The sequence below is a fragment of the Gorilla gorilla genome, chromosome 5 (genome assembly GCF_029281585.2).
Source record: "Gorilla gorilla gorilla isolate KB3781 chromosome 5, NHGRI_mGorGor1-v2.1_pri, whole genome shotgun sequence".
NCBI classification, from domain to species: Eukaryota; Metazoa; Chordata; class Mammalia; order Primates; family Hominidae; genus Gorilla; species Gorilla gorilla.
This window is the reverse complement of record NC_073229.2, coordinates 68,369,219-68,384,705: the sequence shown is the minus strand read 5'-3', so window position 1 is coordinate 68,384,705 and position 15,487 is coordinate 68,369,219. Positions and strand designations below refer to the sequence as shown.

General features: G+C 35.8%; 1 long non-coding RNA gene across 1 annotated transcript; it reads left to right on the top strand.

The window, feature by feature from the left end:
- The first annotated feature begins 2,921 nt into the window (after positions 1 to 2,921).
- On the top strand, positions 2,922 to 8,847 carry LOC129534094 (uncharacterized). The gene is made up of 3 exons (XR_008680517.1): positions 2,922 to 2,979; positions 6,501 to 6,557; positions 8,719 to 8,847. It is a non-coding gene; the product is annotated as an uncharacterized lncRNA (long non-coding RNA).
- Positions 8,848 to 15,487: the final 6,640 nt, after the last annotated feature.

Sequence of the window (15,487 nt, the reverse complement as noted above, 5' to 3'; positions counted from 1 at the left end):
TGCTGTGTTTTATTACCGTTATTTCTCTTAAGTCATATTCATTTATGAAACTTCCTTAGTTAGTGACTAACAATGTTAGCAAGACAGGCGGACCCTTTGATGTCAGAAGGTGTGAGTGGCATCTTGAGAATCTACCGTGAGCTTTGGCATCAGCGAGGAAAGGCCTGCCCACAAAGAGCTCCAGCCAGTCTCTCTCCCTAAACTTCTATACTTCCTAATACACAACGTTCACAAAAACTTTAATTGTCAAATGTTGTAAAATGTCATGTTATATCAGATTAAATAAAATCATCTGTCCTAAATCCTTATCATAACACCTGGTGGAATATGTGTATTCAATAAATGTTAGCAAGAATTTTGAATTACCGTTCATTCAAAGTCATTCTTTGTATCTTGAAATATATAGGTTGTTTAGATTTTTATGTTGTGCTACCTTTCTTAGTATTTCTATCCCATCTTTTTCTGACATCACCTAACACAGCTTTTCTGGAGGAAACTGGCTACTCCTTGCTTGAAGATTCTTTCTATCCTGACATACTAAAATGTTATGGATTGGTATTTCTTATGCCTTTTGGTAGACTGCCAGTATTTTCTACAAATGTCAGAAGAAAGTTTTAGAAAATTATGTGTAAGTTCCCCTAGCCATCAAAATTTCATTGTTACTAAAAATAGCTCTAAGGAGAATAACCACCATGTGCTATATATCAGAGTCATTAGAACATTCGATCTGGAATATGTTCTGAGAAATTATTTAGCACAAATGCCTCAAACAAATGGAACCTGAGGCCTAGAAAAGTTAAATGACTGCCTAAGGTCACACACGAGTTGTGAGCTGGGCCACAATTGAAACTGGTATCTCTGTTCTCCTCTCCTCAGATTCTCTTTTTTTTAAACTCAATTTATAGAATTGATCATTTCCTTGTTTGATTTGAGAAATTAAAAAAAAAGATTTTGTGAATAGATAGAAGGCGATGAAATGTCCCAGGACTAACAACCATTAGCATAGCACTTCAGAGTTTATGAAATCCCTTTCAAAATATGGTCACCTTTAATTGATGCCTTGGTGGTAGGTGATGGAACTTTTTATGTTCACTTATACCACAAGAAAACTTTTCTCATATCTTTAATCAACTTCTTCATTCTGTTTTTACTAATTCCAATAGTAAAGTAAGAGCTGATACCCCTATTATGCAAAACACTGTAGTTTATGTGGACAGACCGCAACTGCTTTAAATGGTTATTTAGGGTACTCAGCTCACCGGTGCTGAATTACAAGGTTTTTCTCTCCTCTGTTTTCCTGTTCTGTGACCTCAGGTTTGTAATGGACACAAAGAGTTGTGTTGGCGTTTAGTGCCTGGGGCAGTGCCACCAACATGGAGAGCTGTCATGATATCTTTACTCCTTTGATCCCTTTCCTCCAGCCTAAAGAAGGGAGGGAAAGAGGAGGGGGCAAAGATACTACTTTGATCTCTAATTCTCTGTGGCCAACCGCTTTTCTCCATCTCTTTTTCAGAACATACCTACTGACTCCCTTGGGGCTAGTTTGGTGAATTGCAGAATTTCAGCATTAGAAGAAACTGTGGAGATTTCACATTCAACTCTCTCATTTTATAGATTCACAATGATTAAAATGACTAGCCCAGGGCCATTCAGTACCTTATCTATGTATTCACTAAGCATGGTATTTAAAAAAAGATTCTACCGTGTTGCCAGGGTTGCACAAGTAGTTATGCAAGAGGTAGAAATGATATTTAGTTTTCATTAGTCAAAGTCCAATGTTTTCTCTTAGCCATGAAGCTTCCCATAAAACTATTGACCATGTTGTCAATATTAAACCAATAATTCAATTCTGAGCTTTTGACTTGTTTAGTTTTTTAAAGTAGGCTGAAAATTTTATTTTTTTGGGAGCTGTTCTTCAATGTTTAGATGGTTAGTGAAATATCTGACTAATAGTAATAAAACTTGTTAAAAGGAATTCTAATTTGTATGGAAGTCTGTGATGTTTGCTTAGGAAAAACAGAAGTGTTTTTTTCCATATGATACGTTCACCATAAAATAGCCTTCCTAAAGTACACTTTACTCCCACTTGCCCATAATTTAAACTTGTATGATGGTTTTACTTTTTGTTAACTACTAGAGATCATATTATTTACAAATAATCTGTGTGCTCAATTTTTTGACCCTAATAAAGATTACCAACCCTATACAACTAGGGACAGTCACTGGTGCATGATGCAATTTTACTAGTACTTCCAAAAAAAACTGTCCTGTTTGACTAGTTTATGTTGGGAATTTCCATTGTTTCACAGTTCCTTGCTGAGTTTAGGATAAAGAGACAGACGAGGAGGAACCCAATTACTAGGTAATATATTTAAAAATATTTAGTTATCCAATTAAGTAAACTTATTGTCACAGGACCTTGAGTGATTGGTTGGAAGAGCACATTTTGATAGAGGGAAAGAGGTAAGAGGTTGAAAATAATATCTAAGGACAAGTAGAATATTGCACCAGGCCCAGCCAGGGGGCACTGGGAGGACAGTAGGCACCAGGGGATGGTGGAAATGTGTATGTCCAAAGGAATTAGGAAGACAGTAAAACAGAGAAATGAAGGTCCATAGATTAAAACAAAACAAAACAAAATAAACCTTGGCCCTCATTTACTTTTTTCCCTTTCTTCAGTCATTTTTTAGTGGCTGCAATGTACAGGACATTATGCTAGTCCTTTAAAATAGTGGTGGGCTTGTATTTTCATTCAAGCCTCTAGTATAACAAGTGAGTTGGCTACAAAATAAAACATCTGAGAAGTAAGTATATATTCTAACCCTGCAGGCAAAATCCACACTGTCTATTTGCACCTTTGCCTCAGTCTGTCCTTCATCCTTTCCCTGGCTGCTTTTTCAGGGGACACCATTAGGATGAAAGAGCAGAAGTATGGAAATGGGAATGGGGAACTGTATCCACCCACAGAATTGTCAACAGGTATGCACGTAGCATCTGCGATTCCGGGAGAGCTGACAGGCTAGGAGCCAGCTGTAGCTTACACTTGAAAATAATAATAATAGCCACTTAGGGGTATGGAATTATTTATCACCACTGGTGGAATTTTTGCCAAAGGCAAGAAATGAAAACATCCGATGAAAAATGTCCTCAGTCCACAGCCCATCACACTGACACACTGTACAAACTGATTAACTCTCTGGCCAAGAATAAACAGTACTATAGTTATTACTATTATTATTTTTAAATATTCTTTTTGAAGACTTTGGGAATTATAAGAATTAGAGCCAACACAGCAAAGGACAAGATTTGTATAAGTAAATTTAATAACAGAGCTTGTATTAAATTGATGTCTCTGAGGGGTCCTTCCTTTCTTCCTTCTTTCTTATTTTCTTCATTTTTCTCTTGCTCTTCTACTCTCTTCCTTCCTATAGTCATTCTGGGGCCCAAGACAGGGATGGGAAGCTGGTGAGTGCTGGGATAGAGACTTACTGGTGGCATTTTAATAAAATCTATAAGTGAGCATTTTATCTGGCTATGTTTATATGCTGAGTGTGTATTGGTATATATGTGGGGGCAATTGTTATGTTCCTGAACTCAGCTTGACTTATTTATTTATTCTTATCTTGAGGTATTCTTTGTGTGCTATAAGCCACTGCCAAGCATTTGTATGTATGTGACTGGGCAAAGTAACCTGCTACCCAGGCTGGGCAACTCTGTGAAATTGGGCTACTGGATTTCTCTCTCTGTGAGAAAAGTCCATGTCCAGGGGTCTTGTTTCTGTATAGTGTTCAGCCCGCGTTCTTATTTGAGACCCTGGCTTTAGATTTCTAAACTGGGTTTGTGAGCACCTCATTTGACCCCACCTGTCTCTCAGTCTGTATTTCTCCTCGTTTGTGTTCTTGGCATTTGGACTGCATTTTGTGTCGTTTTGTTTTGTAAATGTCTGTTTCAGATCCTACTTTATTTCTCATATCTGGGAATAATTTTAACCCTAAATCCTTGGAGCTCATTTTTGTTTTTTTTTTTTTTTTTTCTCAGTTTCACAAACCAGCCAGCCCGTGAGAGTTCCCTGTTCTTTGTTCTCTTATTCTGACCTCTGAAGGGGCCAAGGAACCGCCATGTCAGAGGGAAGTTGGGCTTTCTTTTCTTCTGTTTTCTCCTTTTTTAAGTATTTCTTCCTCTACCCTTCTCTTCCTTTCTACATTTCCTTCTCTTTTCTCGTTTCCTTTTTTTCCTCTGTCTCTTCAATTTATATGGGTATGCAAAAAAAGTCCGGAGTGGACTATTTGGGACTTGCCTAATTATCAGCGTAGATATGGTATCACAATGGGGATACTAATTACATGACTTAAATTTAACCAATGCAGGGCCCCACTTTGCTATTTCTTCCTGAAGTAAAAAATAATTCTTATGGAAATGAATCTTCTAAAATCTAAAGTTAGCCTAAAATGCAATGCATGGGTTTGGGAAACATTCTAGGTTATGAATTAAAAATTGCTATCATAAGTTAGAAAAAACTCTGGATGAAACAAAACAAATTAATAAAAATAATGTTTATAAAAACAACATTTAAGGTACATTTTTTAGTGTTCATGCTAATGTCCTTTGGTCTCCACATTTTATTCTGTTGAAAAACATGTAACAACTCATACGAAGCTTCATATTATATGTAAATTCTTATTTTCTTTTAAATATATTCGCAAATTTTTTTAATAACATGGAAAAAGTGAAGTTCACATCTTAACTGAAAAAATATATAGAAATATAGAAATTTTTTTAGAATGTAGTACATAATTGTGAATCTTCAAACAGTAAATCCCATAACTATTTTTTAAAATATTGAAGAAATTTTACTGAGCACTATTTATAGAATTGTAGAATTCTTCTGTTCACTTTTATAAGAAATGACTCCCAAAAGAAAAATAGTAAAAAAATTCTAAATATATGTTCATGTTTTTAATCCTGAAATCCAGAAATTTTGGGAGCCCTAAGTTTTAAAAAATTAATTTGGTATCAAAATTGACCAGAACTGACAGGAAGCTATTTATAGTCTTTATTTATTTGAGTTATTATGAATATTCATTTATTTCACTACAGAAATGTTAATGTGTTCAATGACGATCAAGCCCCAGGCTCTACTGAGCATTCTACATAATGTACAGTATATTGCATTTAAAATTTTGCAAACTCCTGAATTACAAAATACATTTGGCTCCATGTTTGAGGTAAGGGTTTGTGGACCTGTCGATGGATTATATTTCTGAAGTGGGTTATAGTTTTTTGGAATCCAAAGAGAATACATCACATTCAGAAAAAAAAACTGAGGATTGGTCACTGAATAATATTTTTTAAATGGAGCTTATTTTTCTGCCACATATACTAAGGAAAACCATTTTGAAGTGATAGCATACTGTAGTATCTATGCAGCATTGTTTTAACCACGTTGAAAATTAGATAAATAATCTATGTAAATATCCTAGTGACTCTTGAAAGAAACAAAAAGGTGAAGCAAAAGATCATAAGAAACTTTGATATCTGGTTTATTTTTAAAATCCCATTATATATACTGTATATTTGCTTTTGTTCAAAGGTAAAACTGTTATTGAAACCATTTTCTTTTTAACTCAAGGAGTTTCTATTAAGCATGTCTTTTGAAATTCCCTGGGAAGTGCACAGTGCTCTGATCATCCTGGCTTATTTCTTCAGCCAGTTGCTAAGGCTATAGGAACCTTCACATGATTAATCAAGGGCCTCTTCACAAAATCCAATGATGAAAACATTTGACTGCGGCTCATCCGGGCAAACAAGAGGAGTTTGATCTTTGTGTGCTCTGCTGAGCTTAATACTTCACTACAGATACATATCAATACTCAATCTATACCTGCCTTCATATACGTCTGAGGAAACCTAGGGAACAATAATTTTCATGTTCTCAAAACCATTGTTCTTAACTTTGGGTCACTGAATGAATACCGTATATTTATGCATAGGGATGCCATTGCATGTGGAAACACAACTTTTGAAAGCAACATTTTAAACTTAAAAGCACCTTGTTGCTAGTCATTAAAGTTCTTCACACTGTTTATGTTCAAGAATCTGCCTCATATAGATATTTTTAGATATTTTTAAATTAATAAACATTGAATGCTTCTAATGTTACGATTGTTTTGAAAACTCTCCAAAGCAAAATATTAATAAGAATATTTTGTTCAAAGCTGGTTATCAATATGAAAAATAATTTCTGCATATGACATGTAGGGAGTACATCTGAATATATATGTATACAAACATAAATAGTAAGTATATACATACATATAAGTATATATCTAGTGTGTATATATAAATATGTGTATATAAGTACTTATGTATAATGTATGTATGTGTATATTTATATATCCATGCTATTAAATACATTTCTGTCATAATATATGTTTTGTAAATTATATTTTTATTCATTTCTTTCCCATTTCCAAAATGTGTTTGATACATCTCTGGTCAAGGATACGCAATTCTAGATCTACAAAAGAAAAAATGGACAAGGCAAATCAGAAAGCAAGGTGAGTTCAGTCAATGTCCTGGAAAATCCAGTGGTTTCTGTTAACTACCTGTAAGTTTCATTTTGCCTCCTCTCTCCCACCACTCCTTACAATATCTCAAGGTTTAGCTTTCTTAATCATGGCTTTTCCATTGTAGACAAGATGCTCATCCTGCTTCTCTTCCCTAGTCTGTTTGCTCCCCTCTCTTTGCCTTAATGTATCACTTCGTACCCCAAGATCTCCCACATCCTGCTTCTCCCTCTTCTAATCCTCATGTCCCACTTCCTTTAACCTCAGTAAGGTCACCTTGGTTTTTATAGATACACATTCACTAAAGCTAGGAGTGAAGAGTCTGTGTCTGAGACTCGCTTATTATTACCTTCAAATTATAAGAAATAAAACACAATTTTTTTTGTATTTACTTATCAGAAACTTGTTTTAAAGGGTGAAAATATTTTTCCAGTTTATTTTTACAGTTTGACTTGCCAAGAGAAAAAAAGATTTCAGAGAATCAATATGGTTTTATTTCAACCATGGTTATTTTTCCTGTAGTAGAACAGCATATTGTTGGGCACTTGTTACTTTGGAGAAACAATGAAATCTCATTCTATTAAGGATGGCATCTATTTTATTTTTCTGAGATAAAGGGGCATACTAAACCTTTTTTTTCTAGCAGCTGGGAAGTTATGCCATGATACAAAAAAAAAAAAAAGGCATTCTGTTTCTCATATGAGATTCCCTCTGGTCTTTCCAATCTGACCATGATTACAGGAGAAGTGATAATGGTTTTGAGCCCATGGTGCATTTATTCTTATGTGAAATGGTACACTCTGTTCTGTGTTTGACCTTTTGGTATAAATATCCTTAGAACACTAAACTGTGAGCTGTATTCTAGGCCTGATTCATCAGAAACAGGATAAGCTAGCCCACACAAGCCATCTTTGGGAGAAAGATAGAGGAATGTGTGTCCTAGCTGTGAAGCTTATCTGTGAAGTGGCTGCCTGGTTGTAGGATTTCTTTTTTAATTTTCAGCTTTTATTTTAGACTCTGGGGTACATGTGTGGACTTTTTACATGGGTATGTTGTATGATGCTGAGGTTTGGGGTACAAATGGTCCCATCACAAAGGTAGTAAGCATAGTACCCAATAGGTAGTTTTTCAACCCTTTTCCAGTGTCTAGTAGTCCCCAATACCTAAAGATGTTACCATCTTTATGTCCATGTGTACTCAATGTTTAGCTCCCACTTGTAGGTGAGAACATGAAGCATTTGGTTTTCTGTTTCTGTATTAATTTGCCTGATTGCATGTTCTTAATGCCTCAGGTTCACAGACAGGTGGGGCTTTACGGTCTTCTTCTACTGCATCCCCTCATATTGAATAATTAGTGTAGCTCTACATATAATTGCCCTGCCATGAATCTTTGGGGATATCATATATCAAAAAATATATTCCAATGCAACACTATCTCCTGAGAAGGATGAACCCCAGTGAATCTCAAATCCTGAAAACAGGACACTCTCCTGGCACTACCTCCTGAAAAAGAGCTACTTGTTGGAGGGAAAAAAAATAATAACTCTGTGATTATCCAACATAAGACAACTTCTTGAATCCAGCTCACCTAAGCTATTTTTTTTTCTACTCCAAGAGCGAAATGAATGCTGCAAGCAGTCAGAATACTAATGGTCTTTTTACCCCATGACATTGTTTCCCTTCCTCCCCCCTTGAAACCTGAAGCAAGGGACTGAAGAGACTTCAGGAGCCTCTTTATGCTATCACTCCACAGGCTAGAAGGTGACAGCTTCACCAGGGACTAATGCAGTCCGACATAATTGAATGTGGCCTGAATCACAGACGAAAGGTCATAGACCAAGAGAAGAAAGGCATAGAAAAGTGGATACAGAAAGTATGCAACTTAAGAAACTCTTCCAAGGATCTATATATTACTCCCCCTATATATTACAAAAAGGGGGGCTTTCTTATTTTAGTTGGAAGTTTGGTTTTGAAAGTCACCATTGGCCAGGCACAATGGTTCACACCTGTAATTTTAGCACTTTGGGAGTCCAAGGCAGGAGGATCACTTGAGCCCAGTAGTTCCAGACCTGTCTGGGCAACATAGCAAGACCCTGTCTCTATAAAAAAAGATAATTTTATTTTTAATTAAAAGTCACCTATTAATTTTCAGGTATTGAATGAAGGTTCTCATAAACCTTGAGAAGAAGTGGGGCCAGAAGGAAGCATTTTTCTTTCAACAGAATGATACATTACTCCAAGTGTGGAGGACTAGAATCCAGAAGAAGACTAAGTAAGCCAGGTATTCAATTGCTGGAGAGGTTAAGGGGTTTGCACAAGACCTCACAGCATGCCAGATAGATATGGGGATCCTAGTTCAGAATATTTTGGTACTTACTCTTATTTACTTGTTTTTTTGAGTTACTAAGAAGCCAGATTTCTGCAGCCTTGCAAAGCTATTGCAACTCCTCTGCCCAGTTTAATCTAAGTAACACAATAAATCTATCTTTTAAAGATATCAATTTATAAATATCCACAGTAAGAGGTCTGTACACTTATGACCATGGTGATACTGAACATTTAGTAAATGGTCTTTAAATAATCACTTGCTATAATGATGTTGCCACAGAATACCCAAAGTTACCAATATGAAATAAAGATTTTAAAAACATTTTCAGATGAACAAAAAAGATTAGCGAAATATTCTGGAAAATTCAGAATTTCTGTACTTTTTGGTCGAGTTTACTTGGAAGTGCTATTAAACATGTAATTTTGACTCTGTCATAATCTTCCTCTGGACACATCCTCATCCCCGTTTTTACAACACAAAAATGGAGAGAGGGAGAGGTTAACATACTTGCCCAGTATTACACAATGAGTCCTAGGAAAGTTTCCTATATCCTTTAGAATTCGTCTTCAGTATTTTAGATGTTATGTTTTTTCCTCCAACTAGATGATATTTTGAGAGTTGACACCACATCTTAACACCACAGTGCCTGGAATTTATATGGTGCCTTCAGTGAACAACTTCTATCTCCCTGCCAATTTCACTGGATAGTGATATTTAAATAGACATTTTAATGAAATATAAGTTACTACAATCCCATTGAACTCCATTTGAGAGTTATATGTTCTGTGTAGAAGTAAAAATACTGACTTAACCTTGAAACTCTATTTCAATCACCCTTTAGTCATTGGTTGTAGAACAGTAAAGGTGACAAACCCTTCCGGCCAGGGTTGATCATCAAAAATAGATTATGTCCCCATATAACTTCCCAGAATAAGCTGAGCTAGTTTCTCTTTGGCTCCAAACATCAACCAGCCCCTTAGGAAAGAAATCTCAACAGCCATCCAACATAAAAGTTCTGGAAAGCTTAGGAAAAAAGTCAAATATTCCACATTTGCAGATCAGACCCTGAAAAATATCTTGACTGCTAGAGAATCTTTGGGGATATCATATATTATAAAATATATTCCAATGCAACACTATCTCGTGAGAAGGATGAACCACAGTGAATCTCAAATCCTGAAAATAGGACACTTTCCTGGCACTACCTCCTGAAAAAGAGCTACTTGTTGGAGGGGAAAAAAATAACTCTGCAATTATCCAACACAAGACAACTTCTTGAATCCAGCTCACCTAAGCTATTTTTTTTTCCTACTCTGAGAGCAAAATGAATGCTGCAAGCAGTCAGAGTACTAATGGTCTTCCCCCAGCCCCCCATTGTTTCCCTTCCTCCCCCCTTGAAACCTGAAGCAAGGGACTGGAGAGACTTCAGGAGCCTCTTTACGCTATCACTTCACAGGCTAGAAGGTGACAGCTACGCCAGGGACTAATGCAGTCCGACATAATTGAATGTGGCCTGGAGCAAAGCAGCTGCCTGCAGCCACTCTTGATTGTAGCTGTCATCAGGTAGAGCCTGCTGCAGGAAAATACATTCCAGTGGAACACCACCCCACCACTCAGCTCCATAGTGATAGCTTATTTACCCTTATGCTGTGACCACAGTTTTGTAGTTAATAATCGTCAGTATCACACTGCTGAGTGAGTGCAGACACTGGGTCTTTGAATTATCAATAATCTTTTTAGTGATCTCTCTCTCTCTCTTTTTCCCCTCTTGTTTCTTTCCCCTGGAATGAAATTATACCCCAGAATTCTGTTTATTCACCAGAATTTGATCTGATTCAAAAGCACTACTCCATCCATTTTCTACTTTATTTAATCTAATATCTTCAACCTTTTTTTTTTTACAAGCAGAACAAACAACAGACACAACTAAATTTGTCTGTATATTTTCTGTTTATTACAATATGTTAGAAAATTACTGGCCAAATAAAGTTTTAACAGTAGAACTTCATCTGACATTTTTGGACTTCTCTTTGCATGATTACCAAAGCTCATTAAATGCAACTGAATAATTCAAAGTATTGTGTTTTCCTCTAAATATGTAGACACAGATGATTTTAGGGGGTCAGGTTAAATTCTATGCAAATAATTTAACTTAAGAGTAAACATTTTATAAGCAAATAAAATAACATGAAAGAAAATAAACAGCTATGTTTAGCATTTATATATTTTGATATGAAAAAGCAAGCTGTGTCATTCTGTAAATTGAGATACAGGTAAATTGAAATGGAAAGGAAGTCAGTATGATTTGGATTTGGGGAATTATCTTATTTAATTTTGTGTTATTCTTGATTTAATAATTCAGTGTTAACATCATAAAAACATTTCTGACTTATTGGTACCTATTTTACTTTGAGATAATAATTAAATTGTTCATATTGCATTTTCTGCAACTGCTCTTTAGTTCCAACTAAAACTCGAATGTCAAATTGTGGTGTGAGTTTTCTTTTATGGCTAGGTAAACGGAGATGCTTGCTGACATTATAATGCAAGCATACATATGTCAGATGTCAATGCTGAGAAAAAGAGTCCTAGCTTCTTAAAACCAATTTAAAATGATAAAATCTGCTTATTTCTTGGAAAGTTCAATTATTTCCTCATTATCCCACTCCCACCCAATTATCTAGTGTCTCTAATCAAATATTTCTTACATCTGTCTCGGTGGCACCAACATGCTGCCTCACCGCACAGAAAAACATTTGATTCTGTCACTTAGGAAGGTATTTACTCTAGAAGAATATTTCAAATGAGTGACTAAGGTACTACCTTTCTGACTAGGCTCAAATCCAGCCAGACCATCATTTGTGTGTGTGTTTTTGGCTTAAAGCAACAAAAAAAGTTTATTTTCTCAGTATTCTGTAGGTAGGAGTCAGAAATTAGGGGGATGACAAGGCTATACTCTCTCTGACAGCTTTAGGGGAGAGCCCTTCCTTGCTTCTTCTAGCTTCTGATGTTTGCCAGAAATCCTTCTCATTCCTTGGCCTGTTGATATATCACACCAGTAACATGGCTGTCTTCCCTGCTGTGTGTCTTCACATTGTCTTTTCTCTGTGGACATCTGTGTCTATCAGACTGTCATTTTATTGGGACACGAGGACCAATATTTTGCCCTTTGGTATATAGCTAAGTCATGGCTAAGCAAGTTACTATTTACTATTTGACCCCATATACCATGTACTCAAACTTAAAGAGAAATATATGGAAAATTGAACTATTATCTGCTGAATTCTAACAGCAGTATAGACAATAAAACTGGATTTTTTTTTGAATTCTAAAACATCCCCTTTAAGGTCCATATAATTGAGATATACTACCATATCTCTTAAATGTCTTGAGGTAGCTACTGATCTCTCTAATACATGAAGCAAATTTAGGAGAACTTAGATTATTTATGCTTTCCCTAATAGAAGGGAAAGTAATATTTATTAGTTCACTGTGTGTGTCTTAGGCATTTTCATGTTTTATTTTCTTTGATATTCTCACCAGCCCTTCAATGTAATCTATGCTGCTTGACAATATTAAACTAGAAGTTAGATAGTATTAAGTTCTCAGTTACAAATTCAAGATTTCCCATCTTTGCTGTTCATAGAGAATCAATAGTGTCTATGGGCTGACCTATTTAAAGAACAGACTCTACAAAATTATAGGATTTTACTATAGAAGTAAATTGCTGCAAACACATTTATTCTAATATTTTTGCATGATATTTCTTTCTTGAAGTAAATTTCCTGCTTGCTCTTTTCTGTAGATATTAAGCTATATATGTTTCTGTGGGCTCAGATTTAAGGCAATTACCTTAGCAATTTAATTTGCTGGAATTCTAGCATGGAAATATGTGGGTGGGGTAAATATTTGGTTTGGAAGGAAGTATTGCTCTGACTTGCTCAGGTCATTTCTGTCACCCAAAATGTCATGACTAATCCCAACAACATCAGGCTGTATGAAGAAGCAGAGACTGAGGTTTATGTGCTGAAGCATACGTTTAGATAAAAGTCTCTTCCAAAGTGGATAGTTTTACTCAGTATCCCAAGGTAAAAATATTAAAATTTGATGGATGTGCACAGTACTGAAGGCTGACACCTTAAGAGTTAAAATCCACTTCTGATTGATTCATACACGGTAAATCATACAAGTGCCCTCTCTTAGTCATCCCTGAAACAAATAGAGGTGATATTATGACCCCCATCCCAATCCTTCAATTAACCTGATCATTTAGAACCAATAGAAAGTGTCAACATTAAAATTTCATCTGTCTCCAGAGGCTGAATTTCATGAACTGTTGTTCACACGGCTACTTTATTTTGCCTGAAAAATATAACACAAATCTATTATTACTTTGTAGATATTAATATGCAGCTATTTATATGTGTATAAATATGACAATAACATATACATATATTAAAATTTCTCAGTAAAAGAATAAAACATTAGGCCAAGCATGCTGGCCTAGGCGCAGGGGCTCACACCTGTAATCCCAGCACTTTGGGAGGCCAAGGTGTGGATCATGAGGTCAGGAGTTCAAGACCAGCCTTGCCAAGATGGTGAAACCCTGTCTTTACTAAAAATACAAAAATTACCTGGGCATGGTGGCAGGCACCTGTAATCCCAGCTACTCTGGAGGGTGAGGCAGAGAATTACTCGAACCTGGGAGGTGGAGGTTGCAGTGAGCTGAGATTGTGCCACTGCACTCCAGCCTGAGCTACAGAGTGAGACTCCGTCTAAAATAAATAAGTAAATAAATAGAATAAAAAATTAAATTAGTTAAATGAACCCAAAGTGTACGAAGAGATAATTTAGCATTTGATTTGGAGACATTCTAACATTAAGAAAAATCTTTTCATGTGGCTCTATGCTGAGTAGAGAAAGTGATCCCCAAACATTTTATGTGTCCTTTTGGTTCAAGAAATTTGGAGAGGATGCATCAGTACTGCAGTGTAGGGTCAAACACATTGTTTTACAGATGCTGCCTTTGCCAGTATATGTACACTTCAAGTTACAGACAAAAATCACTTACTGTTAGTTCTGCTATTTTAATTTTAAATATATATATAATTTTATTAAATGTGTCTTTTAAACAACAGTAGTCTATTTTTCTTATATGAATGAAGGCTTTGAATTTTTACCTCATCAGGCTTGTAGGCAATCTGTACTCCTCATTCTGTACTTAAAAAAAAGTAATTGCATTTCACTCTCATATTCATTGCAGCATTATTCACGAAAGCCAAGATATGGAAATAACCTAAGTGTCCATCAACGGATAAATAAAGAAAATGTGCCACACGTATATGAGTATAATTTGGCCTTTAGAAAGAAGGAAATCCTGCTATTTGCAACAACTTGGATGAATCTGGAGGACATTATGCTAAGTGAAACAAGCCAGACACTGAAAGACAAATACTGCATGATCTCACTTACAAAAGAAATCTAAAAAGATTGAACTCATAGAAATAGAATAGAATGGTGGTTACCAGGGCCTGGGAGGTGGAGGAAATGGAGATGTTGGCCAAAGGGTACAAAAGGTTAGTTACATGAATGAATTTGGGAGATCTATTGTTCAGTATGGTGACTATAGTTAATAATAATGTATTGTAGACTTGATATTTGCTAAGTGAGTAGATCTTAAGTGTTCTTAACACACACACACACAAACACAAATGATAACTATGTTAGGTGATAGATATGTTAATTAGCTTGACTTTGTTAATCCTTATCCAATGTATATCAAAACTTTACATTGTACATCTTAAATATTTATCTGTATTCCTCACTCATATCCCTCAATAAAGCTGGAAAACAATTAATTGTGTCTTACCAGTCAGTAATCAGTTATTTTGCTATTAACCAACATAGCAGATACCACCAGCAGCTATAGCTTTTTTTTTAATTACCTCACATTAATTGACAACTTCATACGTATTTGGCAATGGAGCTATACAGAAGTCTTTATAAGTAGTTAACTTAGAGGTATCACTGTAAAAGAGCAAAATAGTTTATAATCTATAGGCAGAATTGTTCACCATCCTACATTATTTTAACATAATAGATGTTAAAAATAATATCAGGCCATTGAAAACAGGGTTTGGAGGATGGAAAGGCATCAGATGAAACCATCTCTGCATCTTTTAAAAATATAACCTCCATGCGGTGCAGCAGTCTTGTGAACAAGGGGGAAGAATGGCATTTGCCCAGTGGTTGCTACCTGGCTGCCGACAATGAGATTGTTCTCAGTGGAGGACTCCAGGATCCATCACTGAGAGTGTGACACAAGTTTGCCATATTTTCATGAACATGAAAAAAGAATATTTTTAGGAGTCGGCCAACTATGACTAGTCAGCTGTCGGATTGTATTTAGATTTGGGGAATGCTGTGAGAGGATTGAAACCACTTGTTTCTCTCTCTCTTTCTCTACTTGTCACTGCAATAAAGTTGGCTCTGGCTCCAGGGAGCCCTTGGTAAAGTACAATGCCCAGGGCTATGGGAGATGGAGGCCTCAATAACTGATATGAAAGGTCCTTAATTAAGCACTTAGCATTTC